Source organism: Phoenix dactylifera, chromosome 14 (genome assembly GCF_051530095.1).
Source record: "Phoenix dactylifera cultivar Ajwa chromosome 14, Ajwa_hap1_PhDact_Kaust_v1.1, whole genome shotgun sequence".
Lineage (NCBI taxonomy): Eukaryota > Viridiplantae > Streptophyta > Magnoliopsida > Arecales > Arecaceae > Phoenix > Phoenix dactylifera.
This window is the reverse complement of record NC_143203.1, coordinates 22,738,126-22,757,495: the sequence shown is the minus strand read 5'-3', so window position 1 is coordinate 22,757,495 and position 19,370 is coordinate 22,738,126. Positions and strand designations below refer to the sequence as shown.

At 38.3% G+C, this 19,370-nt stretch overlaps 1 pseudogene across 1 annotated transcript; it reads right to left on the bottom strand.

Moving 5' to 3' along the window:
- Positions 1–300: 300 nt before the first annotated feature.
- LOC103705108 (uncharacterized) lies at positions 301–13,980 on the bottom strand (annotated as a pseudogene). Its single transcript, XR_015973283.2, has 8 exons — positions 13,291–13,980; positions 13,071–13,195; positions 12,921–12,987; positions 8,917–9,020; positions 8,701–8,803; positions 8,309–8,604; positions 1,136–1,441; positions 301–1,070 (listed from the first exon to the last, which is right to left on the bottom strand). The product of XR_015973283.2 is annotated as an uncharacterized LOC103705108 (transcript).
- Positions 13,981–19,370: the final 5,390 nt, after the last annotated feature.

Sequence of the window (19,370 nt, the reverse complement as noted above, 5' to 3'; positions counted from 1 at the left end):
CTTTCCGTGATTGCTCATCAACTTGTGACTCCCAATACCTGCTGAAAGTGAAATAATTAATAAACAAACTCGTGATGCAAAAAAAAAAAAGGAGAATAAAAATGGAGGGAATGATTTTTAAAATTATTAAAGTAATTCAGGCGATTCCTCCTTCTGGCCAATAATGTTTTGGGCTTGGTCCAAAAATCTCCACCACTTTCTAGTTCTTCCTTTAGTTTGGAAATAACAAGTTTTGTCTGAAAGGATTTAAATTATTTTCTCTAACAATTCGTGGATAGGAAAATTGAAAGATCTAACATAGCCAAAAACGTCAACATTGTGAACAGCTTTGTTATCAAAGGAAAAACGAATAATAAAACTACCAAATTTCTTATGAAAGGAAGTTTCCCTAATGATGACTCTAGGTCACTAGTCACTGAGTGATGTTTTATATCCTAATTAATTCATGAGTGCAGATATGACTGGGCTCTGCATGCATACAGTCATATCCAAAGAGCTGGTAAATTTAACCAATAGTGCCTTATATGTAGCTTCCGCTTTTGTTAACAGAAAAAGGAAGCATGTTGAATCTACCAAAAAGCAATCAATTATAGTTCACAGAAAATCATGGAATACTTGTGCGGTCAAAAATATATACGAGGAAAAAATATGGGACTTGAGGCTTCAGAACGTTTCGTCATCTCTTCCTTCTCTTACCATGCCTTGCTTCACTTTCAGAACTTGGTTCTGACTCCGACCCAGACTCTGAACCCAACTCAGAGCCTGAGCCACTCGAACTCGACCCTTCGGAGCTCTCAGATTCTTCATCTGAATCCGACACAGGTTTCTGCTGCTGCTGCATGATGAGGCGAGGCATATTTGAGGCATATTTTTCAAATATTCTCTCAAGTTCTCTGTAATGCCACCCAGTCCGATTGATGTGAAAAAATTGATGGAAAATCTTGTGTTGTTTGGATTATCCTTAGGGAAAATAGACTCAAATGAATCTTGCATGGTGGGACCATTTAGACGTTCATTTAGCAATCGAATGCCAAGATGCTCCAACAATTCCTGCATTAAAATTACAAGTACTTTTAAATTTAGGAGCATCAAAAACATAATGAAGAAATGGAATTCCATAACCCTGAATATATACCTGGAAGAAAATTTTTTATGAAAATTCGTGAAGATGAAGTTGTGTCCTCCTCCATCAAGCGTATATAAGCTAGAACATGCGAAGGGAGTGCATGGGTTCCAAGTAAATGGGTGAAGAACTTAGCCACATCACGTAGTTTATTAGTTTCAAGTCGATGTATCATGGAATACTGTTGCACAAAGCATTTCTCAAAGTTTTCCTGGTAGACTTTATTGATCATGCAAAACCTCTGCCCTAGAAGCCCATAATAGCGAAGGTATGTTCTCTCTTGGCTGCAACACTCTGCAGCATTATGCATAATTCCATCTTATAGTGCAAACAAAAGAATAGTGGATGAATAAAGAAGGGGTGCAAGTTTGCTAATTCATTTTATTGCTTAGAAAACAAACAAAATATCTGACGAACATACAGTGGAGACATTAAAAAGCATGCAAATAGCAAAGGGACAGATATTTCTCTCAAAAAACAAAGCAAAAAATATAGACAGATTCCAGATCAGACTTGGAATAATAATCATTTAATATAAACCTTAACTTTTATAGGTTTCTATGAATACCTCTTGTGAACTGAAAATCCAAAACACCAATTGCTATGGGAATACGATATAATTGACCTATGCCTGTTTGAACAGCTCAACTTAAACCTGTCTTTCTTTGATAACAACTGATCTGATCTCTACGGGCCCCCCATCTGAATGAAATTCAATGCAGTTCATAGAGACCATACCATCAGCCATAGGATCCCCAAGTGACCAGATCATAGAAATTTAGAAACCTTTTACAGCATTTCTTCCAAATTCCTATTGCCCATAACTCCATTAATGTTGAAGTTTTTCAGATTCTTTTTCGCTACCCTGATCAGATCACGTAGGTCCCTTATCCTTTCCGAACCTTCTGAGCCAGCACTTATTTATACTCTATCTAGTTACCGGGGACAGCATATAATCTTAAAGCTGAAACTTCTTATTTATCCATCCTACCATTGCCCCACCAACATAAGGATTCTCATCTAATGCAAACATAACACAGGCAACAAACCCAATGGTATAACAAGAAGATAAAAGAGAGAAGGGAAGTGTAACTAAGAGGAAGGAGAATATAGTTTGTGGAGTTTGCCACAAAAATCAAGATAAACTAGAGAAATGCATCTCAGTATAAGAATGATATATTTTCTCAGTCAACAGAAAGTCTAGCACAACTTTGCCACCACAGGTTTGCCTCCTGGAGAACAACAAACACCATAATAATTCATCACTGCTTTAAAGCATAAGGCTTAGTTACATGCTTTAGATCCAGCCCTTGAATAATCACAACCCAATGTGCATGTATGCAAGCAATTTGCACCAGAAATTTTTTATTGCTGCTACATATACTAAAAAGATGCATATGCGTATAAGCAGACAAATAGATAAGGCTTGCAAGTGAACTCCCTCCCAAAATATATAACATGGTGCTTGTTGCTTGACTACATGCTCAAAGATTCACTTGTCAATATACATTATATCGTACCATATGACATGTTGTATGTCAGAAGGTTGCGAGCACGTTGAGTGGGTGCATACTTTGTACAAGCTGCATATAGATGGATATTGGTTCAGATCTACCTGTGTCATAGTGAATCACAGCAACATACTACGGCAATTATTACAGCACAAAACAGTCTATCAAATAAGATTTACAGTTATGGATTTTTTGGACATCCCATAATTATGTTTTAATTTCACATATAACATTAACTATTAATCATGGTTTTAAACAATGGTGTTATAACTGTTATATAACGGCCGTTATAATAGGTTTGGGCCACCCAACATTACATTATTGAGGTAAATAACATGGAAACATATAAAGGCTGTTATTTTCTGTTATTTCCCATTAATTCCCATAAAAACGAACCATTCTAACATAATTAACAGCCATTTTTTGCGATTGTACAGTCAAAAATATTATTTTTATCTAATGACAAGTGAAGGGAAAGATAATGCCGTTATTTTTTTATTATTTCTCATTATAACACCATTACAGTAGCCTCTATTTCAGTGAATATTTCAATATTAAAAATTTGAAAAGTTGCTTTTTGAGACAAATATAACCACAATAATGGTCAATAATGTTTAGGTGGTGGTCTGTTATAATGGGATAATGCATTGTTTAAAACCTAGTTATTAAATTTCTGGTTACAGATATTAGTGTTACTAGTCAAAATTAATAAATTTTCACCATGAAATTTTGTCTCTGTTTCAATCTCTTGGATTATTTTATCCTATAATACATTAGTTTCTGGCATTGATTTCTTTGCATATTGTGATATACAGGTTCGTGATGTGTTCATCAGGAAAAAATGCATGTTCCACGTTTCATTTTGACTTAAAACACTACATAGAAGAGTCAAAGTTCTAGTCTGAATATCCAAAAGATTTATTTTTCCTGTAAGGAAAAAAATAGAAGTAGCACAAGGGACAGGAAAAAAAAAAGCAATTAGATATTTAAAAGCTCTACTCATATCTTTACATGAAGCGGCACCCAGAGCACTGAAATGACAAAATAGGCTTCCACCACAACTCTATATCTTTTATCCAAAGTTCCTCGTACCGGCATCGGACCCCGTACCGATGCCACACTAGCATAGCATCGGTACGGTACAGTATTAAATTTTTTTGGTATACCGAGGATCGGTACGTCTGGTACCATCTGATATGGTACAACATACCATGCTTTTATCGATATCTCTACAACTTTAAAGCATATATTTTTCTTGCCCTATGAAGCAGATACTCCAATCTGACTTTGCATGTGGCAGGCTGAGTAAATCTTCTGTTTACAATCTCAGACATCTACAAAATTTGCTCTCTTATATTTGCATCTATACTACTATATGGTGGCAGAAGGCCTTCCTCTTTGTCTGTCTCACTTGGATGCATGGTACTTCCTATTAGAGTGTGTTAGAATGTTCAAAAGGGTAAAGACAAAAGCAACCGCTTGAAGCCACTTCTTCTGCTTGGTTAGTACCCCTTGGACATCATATGTTGTTATGCTTATCTATATTTTGTTCTAGAGTGATCCAATGAGAAAAGACAAGGAATCCTGGCAGTCAAGGCTGTTTTTGAAATTTCTTCTTCTAGTGACAAGAAAAGGTGGTGAGCAGGGTCAGCGGAACCGTCCCTAGCCGCTCGATTCGGAGCATCCCGAGCCGTACCAGCGGCGGACCGGAACGGTTCCGATAACGAAACTGAGACGCCGTCACTGGAGGGGAAGAAGGAGAAGGAAACAAAAGAAAAGAGAGCGAGCAAGGGGGGAGAGAGGAAAGAAACAGGGGACCCGGCCGCGGCCTCCGCCTCCTGTCCGGGCGCCGGCCTCCTCTTTCTCTCCCTCTCCCCCTTCTCTCTCTCTTGTCCTCTCTCCCATAGTCTGCGTTCGCCCTCTCCTATGTCGGTACAGGCTCGGCATGGCGCGGTGCGGGCCCGTACTGACTCGTGCCGCCGGACAAACGGTATGATGCCCAGTACTAACATAGCAAACCGTGGTGGAGAGCATGGCCCACAAAGAAGAATGCTTTTTTCCATGTCTTACTTAAAATAGCCAAGCAAAAAACAACGAAAAACAAAGATTATGGTGATCCCAGTAAGATTATGGTGATACATTTCATTACACAAAATCATTACTCGGTTTTTGATTGGGTCAGTGAAGGTAAGTTTTCTTGAGGTACTCTAGCAATTTAAAGAAAACTTGGTGGTACTAATTGTTTTGATATTATATTCAAGTATCATGTCTCATAGGGTGAGATCAATATTTGCAATAGCATTCCCTTAGCTAGCTTCTTCACCTAGCTTGGCAAACAAGAAGCAATATCAAAGTCTTTTTCCCTATCTTGAAATAAGTTTTTTGTGTCATGATTTTAGCTATTTATATATTATACTTGATCATCTAAACAATCATGTTAGTAAATTTCAGTTATGAAAAAAGGAATAAAATAAAAGTCATACTGTTTTCTAACTTCTGATCAGAACTATCCTTATTCTATCCAAAAAAAATCATTTTGCAAGATCTTAACCATCCAGAGATAGGCAAGGAGGTTCATGTTAGACTAAATTTTTACACAATTTCAGCTTAATTGAAATTTGGATAAAGCAGTAACTCGAACTGAACCTTGGATCTACTTCTTTTTGGGTTGGAACCAATAGAGATAAGTCTTGGAGTAAGCCTTATGCCTGCCAAACACTTCTAGAAAACAGGAGTGCAGAATGGTTATTCCAACTAAAGGCTAGCATTATTATTCATTGGATAAAGCCCTCATTTATTCTTCTCTCTGTTTTTGTAGATAATAGGATTAAGGTAAAAGTACATGTAGTGCCATGTGGCTCATATCAAGTAGTGTTGAACAATTTTTGGCAAGATACAGACCACACGTCTGAGTATTATGTTCTGATATTTTGTCAAGATTTATTTTCCTTAATTGTAACTAGTTATAGAGCAAATGATAATGCACGTGTATTGAAAAGAAAATAAATAAATTTACAAGTTATATAATGAAAAATTTCAATAACACGGTCTAAAAGACCTGGGAAAACACCTGATGTTTGAATATTGAGCCACCTCCGAATAAAAGAGAGATGCATCCATTGGGTTACAAGCTTAAAAATTCCTGCAAAATAATCAAATGATTTAAAATTACAAAATCTTCATCCTTTTAATCTACATTTTCACCTACAAATTTTAACCTGTTCTATTAAATGATGCGTGAACATGTCATAAAAGAAACTGCTTAGACTTCTGTAGATAAGTTAAGACGCAATACATTAAGTATGCCTAAATCCAATAATGAAGTAAATCCTTCCCTTATCAATTTATTAAAAAATCAACCTCGAACCAAATTGTACATCTAATTCATGAATTAAACATGGATCTTGGAATGAGAACATATTTCTTCAATCATACTAGCAAGCCACTTTATAGGTTCTGTTAACTTGATCATTGACCAAGGTTATTATTTCAAACTCTTTTTAGTTATGAACATTAGCCTTTAAAATAGCAAGAGAGGATTTATTTTGGAGGGGGTTCGTAAGAAGCTAGATATGATTTAAACTCCATGAATTTATGATTGTTATAATGAGTGACATATTGCTATTTATGATTATAAACACTTGAGCATTGCAAGAGCCGTCATGTAAAACTTGGTATAACATCTTAAGCAAGGTTTCTACAATGATGATTTGCTCTAACAACACTCACCCCAAAATCATTCCATGTATTCATGACTATTACAAACTTTGTTAAGTTGTTATTTTGATACCTTCTTTTCCTTTAAGAACACAGATGATCTAAATTTGAGAGCAAGGTGCTAACAAATATTGATAACGCCCCAACAATGGTCCATTCCAAAATGTTTTTTCTCCTTATAACAGAAATAATAGTCATTCTTTGTTCATTTGATGCCTTAGATTGGATTTGTTGGCAACAAAAAAGTTCTTAGATTAACTGCTATTTTTTATATCAAGAAATAATATATGATGATGATAAAATAACATGATCATTTAATCATGTCATTATTCACAGAACAAATGTATAAAATTGGCATAAAAATTTATATTTAAAAAAAAGTATTCTAAGTAGATGCACTTGATAATATCAAATGTTATGAACAAGTAACCTCAACGACATAGGAAGGTCGTGATTTGTTCCGATAGAAATTAATTTAAACATCATCCCGATGCACCTCAATAAGCAATTTTTAAAAATCTTTCTTTCCTTTCCTTCTAAACTTTAATCAAATTCTTTGACATAGCTAGAGGTGGATTATCATTTTAGGTCCTGACTTCATAGAAGAATATATATGTCATAAATGATATTATCTCAGATCTCTCTCTTGGTTTATTGGTGAGTTTTAAATTGAATTTCATTTTTATGAGAATCAATTCTTTGGTGGGAATTTGAATTGAGTTCGACCCTCTAAAGTCCAAAGTCCTTAGTCCTTACGGTATTTTGAAAGTCGGTAAATGTACTTGCAGGCATACTTGATTCGAGTGGAGATATTTTTAAGCAGAGATATTTTTAAAGTTGCCAAGCTATTTAGGATTTGTTAGGTGTCTAATGCATAGATTTTTTTTTTTTTGGTGGAAGTAAAATAGCCGATAGGGGTATCCTAAGAAAAAAGACACCCAAGAGTTTGAAGTTAATTAATCCGTGAAAAAGTCAAAGACAATGAAGGTATTCTGGGATAGGGTATTTAAGATGGGGACACACTTATATAGTTTTTAGATATTCTGATATCAAGTACGAAGTTCTTGATACATAAAGTTTCTGGAGGCCTTCATCAAGTACTATAATTCATTTCAAAGAGAATCTATAATCTATGATACATTTTTTCTGAATTAAAAAATAGTTTGAAAGTATAAAGCATGCTTATTCATCTAAATACATTTATCCAATATCATCCAAGTTACAGGGGGCAGGCATCCTGACCATATATTTATTGAAATCGCTTGGCCTGGCAAATCAGCATAATAACATCATCAAATAATATCACAATATGCTATTTTAAAGTAGGTTTAACATGTTCTATTTTGCTTTAAATGGCAAGTAGTGCATAAATCATTCCTTCCCTCCAACAAGTTTTTTGTTTTTGCAAAATACTTTTTTACTCTCCATTAGCTGTTACAAAAATTAAATTGTCCCATATAGCCCCTTATAAAGGATTATATTGTTCATATCATGTTCAAACTGTTTTTAACAATTATGAATCAACAAATCAAACTTCATTATCAACACCGAAGCAAGCAAGCACATTCTCCAAATGGTGATGTATAGGTTATTGCCAATCCAAATTCTAACATAGGGGTAAAGGATACAAGATGAAATGTATCAGAAATCAGACACCATTGGAAACCTTTAGCCATACAATACTGTAAAAAGTAAAAGTAGCTATTGTTTTAATAGTAGATAAAAACATGATATACCATGAAACCAGTGACAGTATGGTATCAAATTCAAAAAGTCCATCCACCTACAGCAATTAAATTACTCATTCTGTGCTCAGAAATCATACAATGAAGTCACATAATGCAGCCAATGAAAGCATGATCACTTTTGACAAGCTTAAGTTCCAAAATTTAACAAATCCACTAGTAATCCTTAATATAGACTACTGCAAATAAATAGTGAAAATTTTATTACTTACCTATTGACCAGGCTCAAGTTTGATTTTTAACAACTTATGACCAGCCTCCTCAAAATCAACACTTGACATGATTGTGTGATAAATAGTTCTCCGTAAATTAACAAGATTTGTCTCGGTCTCATCTTTTATTTTCATTTTCTCTTCTTCCTCCTCTTCAGATTCTTCTTCGTCTTCATTGTCTGAGGCTACGTCAGACCCTTCTTCATCTCCAGAAGACTCCATCCCAAGGATATTTTTCTTAATATTCTCAAATGCCTTCTCATCATCCAGAAATTGTGGATTTGGCTTAAAAACATCTGTCAATTAAACAACATATAGGTAAAAACTTGCAATATATTAAGTGATGCTGCAAATTAGCAAAACATAAGTGAAAAGTTATAATTAATACACACCAAGATTTGTCTCCAGGTCTATCTCATCTTCCAGGGATATCTCATGGGTAAATTACTCTTCTTGCTCCACAAGGTTGAATTCTGGGCGGATAGCAGGAAATCCCTGTATATTGATGTGAAACCATATAAAGTGATTAATTTAATTATACACTTTGACTCAAGTTATGTAGAGACATGCATGATTCAAGCAAACACCTACAGAAAGTTCAACCATACCTGGAATTTGGCTTTCCTTATTGCAAAAAGGCCCTCAATCAAGAATTGAACTCGTTTATCTATCTCTCCTTCATGAAGTATTCCCCGAAAACGTTCAAAAATACCTGCAAAGATCAAGAAGTAGGAAAGTTAGCATGAGAAATGTAGATGTATTGTTTGCAGTACTTGTTCTATCCAATACAACAACAAAGAATGCTCAATCAAATCACAATATGAACTTTTGTACAGCACAGCTAAGTGCAAATGGATGTTGCAGATGGTAATAATTAGGGATACATTCCTTAGATACAAATGATTACAAAACTAAATATCCGTAGCATCAAGGTCCATAGACCGTATTGGTCAGGTACTCCTAATACATGGTACCAAGCCGAGCTGTACCAACTCTCGATACACAGTTATGTACCAGCTCAAAGTACCAGTACATTGTTTCTTGGCCTTTTTTTGTTTATTTCAATTTTTGATTTTTAAGATTATTTTAAGATTTATGAATCTTTAAATAAGCATCAAACTCTGGAACCTTGAGAGCAATAGCTGCTTATCAAAAGTGGGAATTCGCGGAAAAGAGTTTTCAGATCTGAAACTCAGTGTTGCAGGGACTGAACATGATATTTGGATCTGGACATGTGTCCAAAGTCTAACTTGGCAAAAGAAGAAAAGAAAAGGAGATACAGGGATACATAGAAAGAAAATAATTATAACTAATATATTTTAAAATATTGTATAAAGAAAATATTTAAAAATATACATCCTAACTTTCAGATTAGCTTAAGAATTTTAGAATATGATACTTTACAAAGATAGTTTAATGCGTATATTCTACTGCATGGCATGCTTTTGATTAACTGCTGACTAAGTATAGTCAGATCACTGAAGCACACTACTTACACTTCAGGGTCAATTTACTACATCCCTATAGCTACTTTCTTCCCCAAGTTTCTTCAAGGTTATCTTTGAGAAATCCATGTAGGGGTTTCTGGCCTTGCTAGAGAAGGTGTCATCATTCAAAGTGACAAAGGGTAAATGGTTGCAGTGGGATTCCAACAGCATAGTACATCTGTTCCCTTTGCAGAACTACCAGCAGCATGGATGGACTTCATTATGCAGTAAAGGAGCTTAATGCTACCCATATATGATTTTAGGGTGACTCTGCTGCTGTTATTTCTTGGATCCTTTGAGGTCAAGCTACATATGAACATCTACCTCTTCAGAACAATATTTTTCATCTTACCCCAACATCTATATCCCTTCAAGTTATCATATAATTTCAAGAAGGCAAACTCAGCAGCAGAGTGGCTTCCACATGCAGGATCAAATGAAGATTAATCATTTAGGTTTCAGTCTGCTGGCTCCAGCATAGCATCTTAACAGGCAGATGCACTTGGTTGTATTTATATAAGGGAAAGTTAGGGGTGCTTAAACCTCCTTTTAAATACTTTGGGGAAAAAAAAAAGAAAAAAAATTATTTTTGACACTACTATAGTCGGTTGAACTCATTGTTAGAAGAGTCCAACTCCCTGCCAATTTCTAGAAGTTACATTTAAAAGAAAATTAATAAATATCCATGTCTGATGCATAGCCCATTCAACTATGCATCCAACACATATGAGAGTTTCCAAGTAAAACAGCTGAAACTTGAAAAGAGGATTGTCACCTCCATTTGAGCAGACATGAAAATAACTTCTATTGATGTAGCATAATCATTTTACATTGCTTTGGGCTGCTTCTTAAGCACACGTACTATGTACTTTTTCCCTCAAGCAGTAACATGTTTCAGATCCCCGAGTTATGGCATTGCGAGTTATAAACAGATTCTAGTGGTATCAAATGTCAAGAAAAACTTATTCAGGCAATGGTCCGACAATGGAGATCAAATGCTTAGCTTAAAAACTTTATCCATGATTGCTTATGGATATGAAATTGAAGATCAAATACCACAACCATAACCATCCAACCTTTTCGCAACTACTTGGGATTAGTCTTATGAATCCTCATTTGCCAAGTATTGTTATTTAGAGCCATCCATGATGCTACTCATAGCTTATCCATGTCCTTCCTCACAACCTCCATCAATATTATCATAGATTTCTAAGTTTTTCTTATAACCTTCAACTTCCACACAAACTAAAGTACCTCCTCTTACTGGAGCCTCTTCAGATCTTCGTTGTACATGTCCAAAGCATTTCAATTAACTTTCCATCACTTTATCCTCAATTTGTGCAGCTCCTACAGCTTCTCTAAGATATTCATTTCTTAATCTATCCTCTATAGTTTTATAATACATCTATCTTAGCATTCTCATTTCTATTGCACTAAATTATTTTTTTGAACTCTCTTTATTGCCTAGCACTCCAAGCCATATAACATTCCCTTTAGTCTCCAAGATATGCATCAATCGCATAATACTTCAAATGCACCTCTCTACCTCATCCAACTGGCTCTGATTCTATTACCTATATCTTCATCTATCTCCTTATTATTTTGTATAATAGATGCAAAATAATAGAACCAATCACTCCATATCATCTCTTGTCTATCAATCTTAATCGAAATCTCATCTTCATTTCCATTCTCACCAAATCTACAACCCATGTATTGTCTTTGTGCTAGTGATTAGTAAGCCTTCATCATCTTCCGTAAGCCCAATTTAGCATTTAGTCTAGTTCTTTTTTCATCAATCAACATTATATTGTCTACAAATAAGATACACATAACACACGGTACATCTTCTTGTCTACCAGTAGAAAGTTCATCCTATTGTAATTGGAAATATAGTTGTTGTACTACAACCACTCCCAGTTGATAATGCACCACCATATATATCCTCGATCATTTCAATATACAGTTTATGTACACCCTTCTTAAAGCCCATGAAATTACTTTTCTCGATACCTTATCATAAGTTTTCTCTAAGCTAATAAAGACTGTAGGTAAACTTTTTCCCTAAGTAACATAGTTAGCAAGCCAAGTTAGCCCAATATCTCCCATGATTTTCCAAAACTTGATAAGTAATTTCATCTAGTCTTAATGCCACATCATTATGCATTCTTTTTAAAGCTATCTACAAGTTCACTCCTATAGAATGTATGTGTAGAACCTCAACTCCTCCCTAACTGTGCTTCCTCAACAAAGACTTTCTTTAGTAGAATCTCCATTTAACATCTTTTCAAAATAATGTCTCCATCTTTCTTTAGTTTCCTCATCTTTCACAAATATCATATCATCACTCTTAATGCATCTAACTAGATCAATATCTTTGGATTCCCCTCTTTGGCTCTAGCTATTTTATAAATTTTATTATCACCATCCTTTGAACTAAGCCTATGATATAGATTATCATTTGCTACATACTTAGCTTTATTTGCAAGCCACTTTGCATCTTTGTAATAAATATCACTCCTAATAAGATTTTAACAATGACATGAGACTCATTCCCCTCGAAGAGAGTTTTGTATCTGTCTGCATTATTTGAAAACTTTCTAAAGACAGTCTACTTAAGATTTCTGATTTGAAAATCAAAAGAAAAAACATATGTCAAAAAAGTTGGTAATCCAAAATTCCCAGTATAATAAGAATTATTTAGGTACCTTCAAATTTCACTCTCTAAGTAACTGTTAACAAATTAGAATTTGTTCTTTCGCATTATAAAAGAAGTATCTCCACATCAAGCTTTAGGAAGCTAGAAATAGGAGCAAGAACGAAATAAAAGATCCATCTAACTTTTTATTAGTAAAATTGGCTTTTTGTCAGATAACTTTTAAACTTAGACCACTTTCACAAGGGTATGTACTTACTTCCAGATGATACCTCTCTACCTTCTCCCTGAACATAACAACAACATATATATAATCATTTATTTGAATGTAATGAACAACAGCTAAATTATTGATTTCCACCAATTAAACAAACAGAAGAGCATAACCAAATTATCGAGCTAAAATACACCAAGCATGCATCAGCTAAATAAAGTTACCAATCTACACTAAAAACTAAATCCCACTCACCATGGAGACCTTGAGGGGAGAAGTCCTGAAGCAGCGCTCCACATTCTTTAAAAAAATTTACAGCCACCTGCACAAGAATGGAAGATGTAGACATTAGGACAGTTCAACCAAACTTCATATGATGAAAACACTTTTGAAAGAAAACTTTACCTCCACACTATCATCGCTAGGGTTTTCCAACAGCACTGTTAAAAGCTCTAATGCAATAATCTCAAGTGCTACTTGTTGATTCACAAGATGAGCTATAAATTTTGTTGCAGCAAGTAGTTGAGGTTGACATCAAAAATATTTATCACGTACATTAATACATCATTCTTTCCCAATCAAAAGACAACAGAAACTGAAAGGTTAGGAACACAAATGCAGACCTTGTCGTTCCGTTTATAAGCTCTCTTGAGCTGTAAGACAACCCTTTTCAATAGAAGTAAACCCACTCCTGGGAACTTGGTATTCACAACGGCAACTAACGCAGCAAAAACATCTGTGAATCCCGGCGACGCCATCTGCAATTTCATACATGACCTGCAGAACAGACCCCGCCCGCGAATTAGGTTTTCCGAGAAGAGCTCGGGGATTATATTCTTGATGTTGGTGGCGTTGACTTTGTTCACCAGCCCATTAATGCTCTTCCAAAGCGCATCCCAGCTGAGCCTCTGGTAGGCCTCGCTGCTCTTGTCCTGCACCTCACGCATCATCTGTGCCGTCCTGAACGGTGGGATATATATGCCACCAGTCGTTCCCGCAATGGAACCGGGTATCGGAGGTGGTGGTGGCAGCTTGTTTTCAACTTTCTTGGTCTCTTCCTCTCGTGGATGGCCTTCTTCAACATCTCTATCTCTATGTCTTCGATGCCATGCTTGGCTGTCATCATCATCGCAATCACCATGCCATATGTCAATGGTCCTCTCTCGCCTTCGAAGGCTTCTATCATCATCCGACTGGTGCTTCCTGCGATCCCGATCTCTGTCTCCGTTGTTGTCCCGCCGGCGAGGGCTATCATCGTCACGATACCTGTGGCGCCCTTCATCTCTTATCCTCTCTCGCCTCCAGGGGCTTTCCTCCTAGTCGGTCTTCGCTTCCTGTCCCTCTGCCTACCCCTATCGTCTCTACCATCCTCGTCGTCTTCTTCTCTACCGCGCCCCCTTCCGTCCGAGTATCCGACCGATGATTCCTCGTCTTCTGTCCCTCGTCGGCGTGCCCGGGGTGCCGGAGATCGTCCATCGACCTCCGTCCCTTCCCTCGGCCGTCCGAATCCGAACCCTCGTCGCCGGAGCTGCTGCGACGGTCATCGCGGTGTGTCCCTCCGTCCCTGGCAGGAAGCCTAGAATCAGTGCCGCCAGATCTTGGCCTGTCACGGCCGTTCCGGGCGTCGGGATCCTCGCCGCCGCCGCCCGGGACTTCCGGCCGTCCTGGCGACTTCTTCTTTGGTCTTGGGATTCGGAGGACGACGCGGAGGCCTCGAAGGCGGCCATTGGCCGGCTTTGGGCTCTGGACCTCGCCACTCCCTCGCGCTCTCTCTCTCTCTCTCTCTCTCTCGATATATCCGGAGTAGGGCTAGTGGGGTGAACGGGTCTATTGTACCCATTACATAATTAGGTCAAGGAAAGTCAAAATGTGTGAAATGGGCTCCATGGTCCGAAATTTCAAATACACAGTTACTGATAACGAAGCAAGCCTCTCTATTCTTCTTCTTTTTTTTCTTTTTTTTTTATTTTTAAAACAGCAACTCATACCCAACGAATATGGATAAAGCCCATAAAATCAAGAAGAATAAATGAATATAATGATGATAAAACCAAGGAGAGATTTTTTTCATGTAAAATCTCTCGAATGCTGGATTGCGAAGGATGTCATCCATCAGCCGCACTGTTAGCCTCTCTATAGGCATGAGTGGTCCGATAGAAGATGCGTGCAGCCCGCCGACATTACTATCCAAATAAAGGATTCATTCGATCACTATGGTAAAGTCTTTCTCTAAGATGATTCAGTCCGCACCCAGCACACGTCTTGTATAGGAGATGTCCTTCCACACTGCTTTGAGACCTCCGCTTTATACTGAAGCGTCATTTATCTTTTCTCAGTTTTTTTATAATACTTTATGCCCTTCAACTTATTTCCTGATGGATTTGTATCGCTTGTGCTAGGGACTTTGTCTCCCACTCCCCTGGTGTTGTTTTCATATTTTACGACCCGCAAGTATGTGGGGTGGGTCGCTTTGTTTTGGCCAATCTCCTTTAATTATTACAAAGCCTTGATGAAGTAGAAGTGGTATTCTGTCTCCATTCCTAAAAAACAAAAGAAGAAATCAAAGTAGGTGTTAAGCAGCAAGAAGAAGAAGAAGAAAGGGATTTTGGTGGGACCAAGAGGAGATAATTTATGATTAGGCAGCAAATATGAAAGATCGGAAAAAATTAACTTTCACAAACCCATGATAGTTTATATTTCTATTTGGCATCTTTTGTTCTTTTCCTTAACCATTTATCACACACTCTGCTCGTCTACCCCCACCAAAACTTTACCAATTAATGGCCCTTGGCATTGCCCCAACAATTCTAGAGGCCTGTAGTGGATCTAAAAGTAAGTTTGTCCAACCAATGGTGAATGGTGGCTTGTGAGGCTCAAGAATCAAATCGATACTTGACCCATTTGTAATTGGCTTGATTTTTTATCACCCCAACCTGAGATGAAATTACAAAAAAGAAATCATCCAAAAATTCTGAATTCAAAAGGTCCATATATAAGATGCGGTATTCTGGTACCAACTAGACTTCTGCCCATGCAAATATTCAACAATCTCTATGTTGTGGAGGCTTTTTTTCGTGCTATGCACCTTAGTGCACCCATCTAAGTATAGCTCTTTGCATGACTGCAAAAAAACTAAAATAATTGTGATTTGGATGAGGCTTGGCCTGTTAAATAAAAGGGGTATTTGAGCTCGAGCCATTCTAAAGCTAAAGTTCAAATATTCAAACTTTTTCTAAATAAACGGACTTTATAAGCTAACTGTCGATCCAAGCCTGGCATCAAAGGCCCCGGTAGTGGCAAAGGAGAAGAAGGAGAAGAAGGGGAGGGGGGAGGATGAGATCGGAGCTAGGGTCAGGGTTTAGGTTTAGACAGAGCGACGCAAAGAATGAGGGCTCGTTTGGTTCGCGGGAAGTATTTTCCCTCTTAGGAATATGATTCCTGGGAATCAGATTCCTAGGAAGAGGATACCTAGGAAAGTACTTTTGACATGTTTGGTTAACCATGGGAAAGTGACTAATTTCCAAAGTGCTTATGTTTGGTTGACCATCCACTTTCCTAGGAAAGTTATGTATAATTCCTATTATGCCCTTAATAAAAATTAGGTCTTTAATGCCTCTTTAATGCTTCTTTAATGCTGAAGGGTCTTTTTGGGAAAAAATAAAAAAGGAGTGATTCCCACCTCATGGGAAAGTAACTTTCCCATGTTTCTCATGGGAAAGACTTTCCCATGAAGGGCTCGTTTGGTTCGCGGGAAGCATTTTCCTTCCTAGGAATATGATTCCTGGGAAACAAATTCCTAGGAAGAGGATGCCTAGGAAAGTACTTTTGGCATGTTTGGTTGACCATGGGAAAGTGACAAATTTCCAAGGTGCTTATGTTTGGTTGGCCATCTACTTTCCTAGGAAAGTTATATATAATTCCTATTATGCCCTTAATAAAAATTAAGTTTTTAATGCCTCTTTAATGCTTCTTTAATGCTGAAGGGACTTTTTGGGAAAAAGTAAAAATGGAGTGATTCCCGCCTCATGGGAAAGTAACTTTCCCATGTTTCTCATGGGAAAGACTTTCCCATGAAGGGCTCGTTTGGTTCGCGGAAAGTATTTTCCCTCCTAGGAATATGATTTCTGGGAATCAGATTCCTAGGAAGAGGATACCTAGGAAAGTACTTTTGACATGTTTGGTTAACCATGGGAAAGTGACTAATTTCCAAAGTGCTTATGTTTGGTTGACCATCCACTTTCCTAGGAAAGTTATGTATAATTCCTATTATGCCCTTAATAAAAATTAGGTCTTTAATGCCTCTTTAATGCTTCTTTAATGCTGAAGGGTCTTTTTGGGAAAAAATAAAAAAGGAGTGATTCCCACCTCATGGGAAAGTAACTTTCCCATGTTTCTCATGGAAAAGACTTTCCCATGAAATGTGGGAATCATATTCCCATGGGAATACCACTTTCCTATCTCTCTCCTTTGAAAACTCCAACCAAACAAGAGGCATTTCATTACTTTCCCGTTGACCACACTTTCCCCCCTCATTTTCCTGCGAACCAAACGAGCCCGAAATGTGGGAATCACATTCCCATGGGAATACTACTTTCCCTTCTCTCTCCTTTGAAAACTCCAACCAAACAAGAGGCATCTCATTACTTTCCCGTTGACCACACTTTCCCCCCTTCTTTTCCCGCGAACCAAACGAGCCCGAAATGTGGGAATCATATTCCCATGGGAATACAACTTTCCCATCTCTCTCCTTTGAAAACTCCAACCAAACAAGAGGCATTTCATTACTTTTCCGTTGACCACACTTTCCCCCCTCGTTTTCCTGCGAACCAAACGAGCCCTGAAAGTTAGACAAATCACCTCAGCCGGAGCAGCTGCAATATTTTGTTAATCTTTTTTGAACTTCAGGGGTATTTTGGAATTGAAATGGTTATCTCATGAAGCATATATGCAACTTGCAAGGCACAACACGGTTCAAAAAGCTCGTATTGAAGTTTCTAATAATGGGGCAGGCTGCTGGAGGAGCACTCGGAGCAGTAGAACTGGGTGGTGCTGGTTCAGAATGCACCCCGCATGACCAAAGGTTTTTTTAAAAAAAGAGGAAGGGTCTCGTAGCTATGTATAGACTCTCGGAGGCTACATTCGTCTATATAAAAGCGAACAGTGTAGCTGATGAGGTGGTTTCATTCACAGCCCACCATACTGGAGACTTCATTTAGGCTGACACTGATGAGGTGCCCCACGATTTGTCATTTATTATTATTATTATTATTATTATTGGTTTTGCCTATGTACGTACGACGGTACGAGTAGCTGGTGTATCGAAAAAAGAAAAAAGAGGAAAAAAAAATCTCTGTTCAAGCCGACCAAATCCAAATTAGTCCACGGCCGAAATCACTTGCATGTGCCAAAACACTGTAAATGTAGTAAATCATCAAATGTAGTAAGTAGGGAGGAAGAAATAATTAGGAGGAAAAGGCAATGGCTGGCGGCGACGCAGCAACCACACGGTAACAGTAAATAACGAACGGACTCGATCTGATGGAAATCCAACGGGCACCAAATCTTGGAGCCCGCTGGATTGAGTTGACCATGACCACCCTCCCCGGTTCGACCAAGCCGACGGACAGCATAGCGTTTACGTATGGCAAGCGTCAGATCAAAATCAAAAGGTCACCATCTCGCCACAACGAATTGTCGATCGCTTTCACAAGCGTCGAGTGCCAGCTTAAACTATTAAATAGCATTCACGCAAGCCCATGCTTCGAAGCAAATATATCCACGTATGTATATTTTATTTATTTTTTACGATGCCGGAGTAGAGTTGGGCAACGGGCCGTGCCGGGCCGGCCCGGCCCAGGCCCCCCGGGCCCAAATTCTAAGCGGGCCGTGCCTGGCACGGCCCGTGAGGCACGGAAGGCCAGCCCGGCCCGGCCCCCGGCCCCTCTATTGGTGGGCCGGGCCGGGCACGGCACGGCACGGGCCGTGCCAGGCACGGCCCGTAACGGGCGCAAACGGGCGCAAACGGGCCGTGCCAGGCACGGCCCGTAACGGGCGCAAACGGGCCGTGCCAGGCACGGCCCGTAACGGCTCCAGACGGGCCGTGCCTGGCACGGCCCGCCTGGAGAGGGGGAGGGAAAATAGCCGTTTCCAACGGCTATTTTCGGGAAAAAGTCGATTTTACCCCTCCCAACAGTCCAATAACGGCTGAATGGAGGGGTATTTTGGGGAAAAAAAATTTTTGGGCTTCTATAAATAGCCCATTCCTCCCTCATTCTCACCACACCAAACCTCTCATTCTCTCCTTCTCTACTGCTATTATTTCTCTCCTCTAAAGTGCTCTTCTAGCAATTTAATTTTTAGTTTGTTCAAGTGCTACACAAGAGGAGGTTCCTGTTGAGAAGAGAAGGTCGCTTCTGTTGAGAGCACAAGAGGAAGCTCGGAATCTCGGCTCTGCCTCTGCCCTCCGACCCTCTACTCAATTCCTCCTTGCGGTTAGTTTTTATTTTTTGAATTAATCATAGATATGTCATCTTTTGAGGAAAGTCAGTTTGGCATTCCTGTTTCTGAGGGAGAAGAAACTAATCCCCAACCCCCTGTTCCTAGTTCCTCTAGAACTGGTGAACCGAGTGAAGGTCAAACCTCTTCTCGTAAGAGGACTAGTACTGTATGGAATGAATTTGATAGAGTTATGGTTGAGGGAGTCTG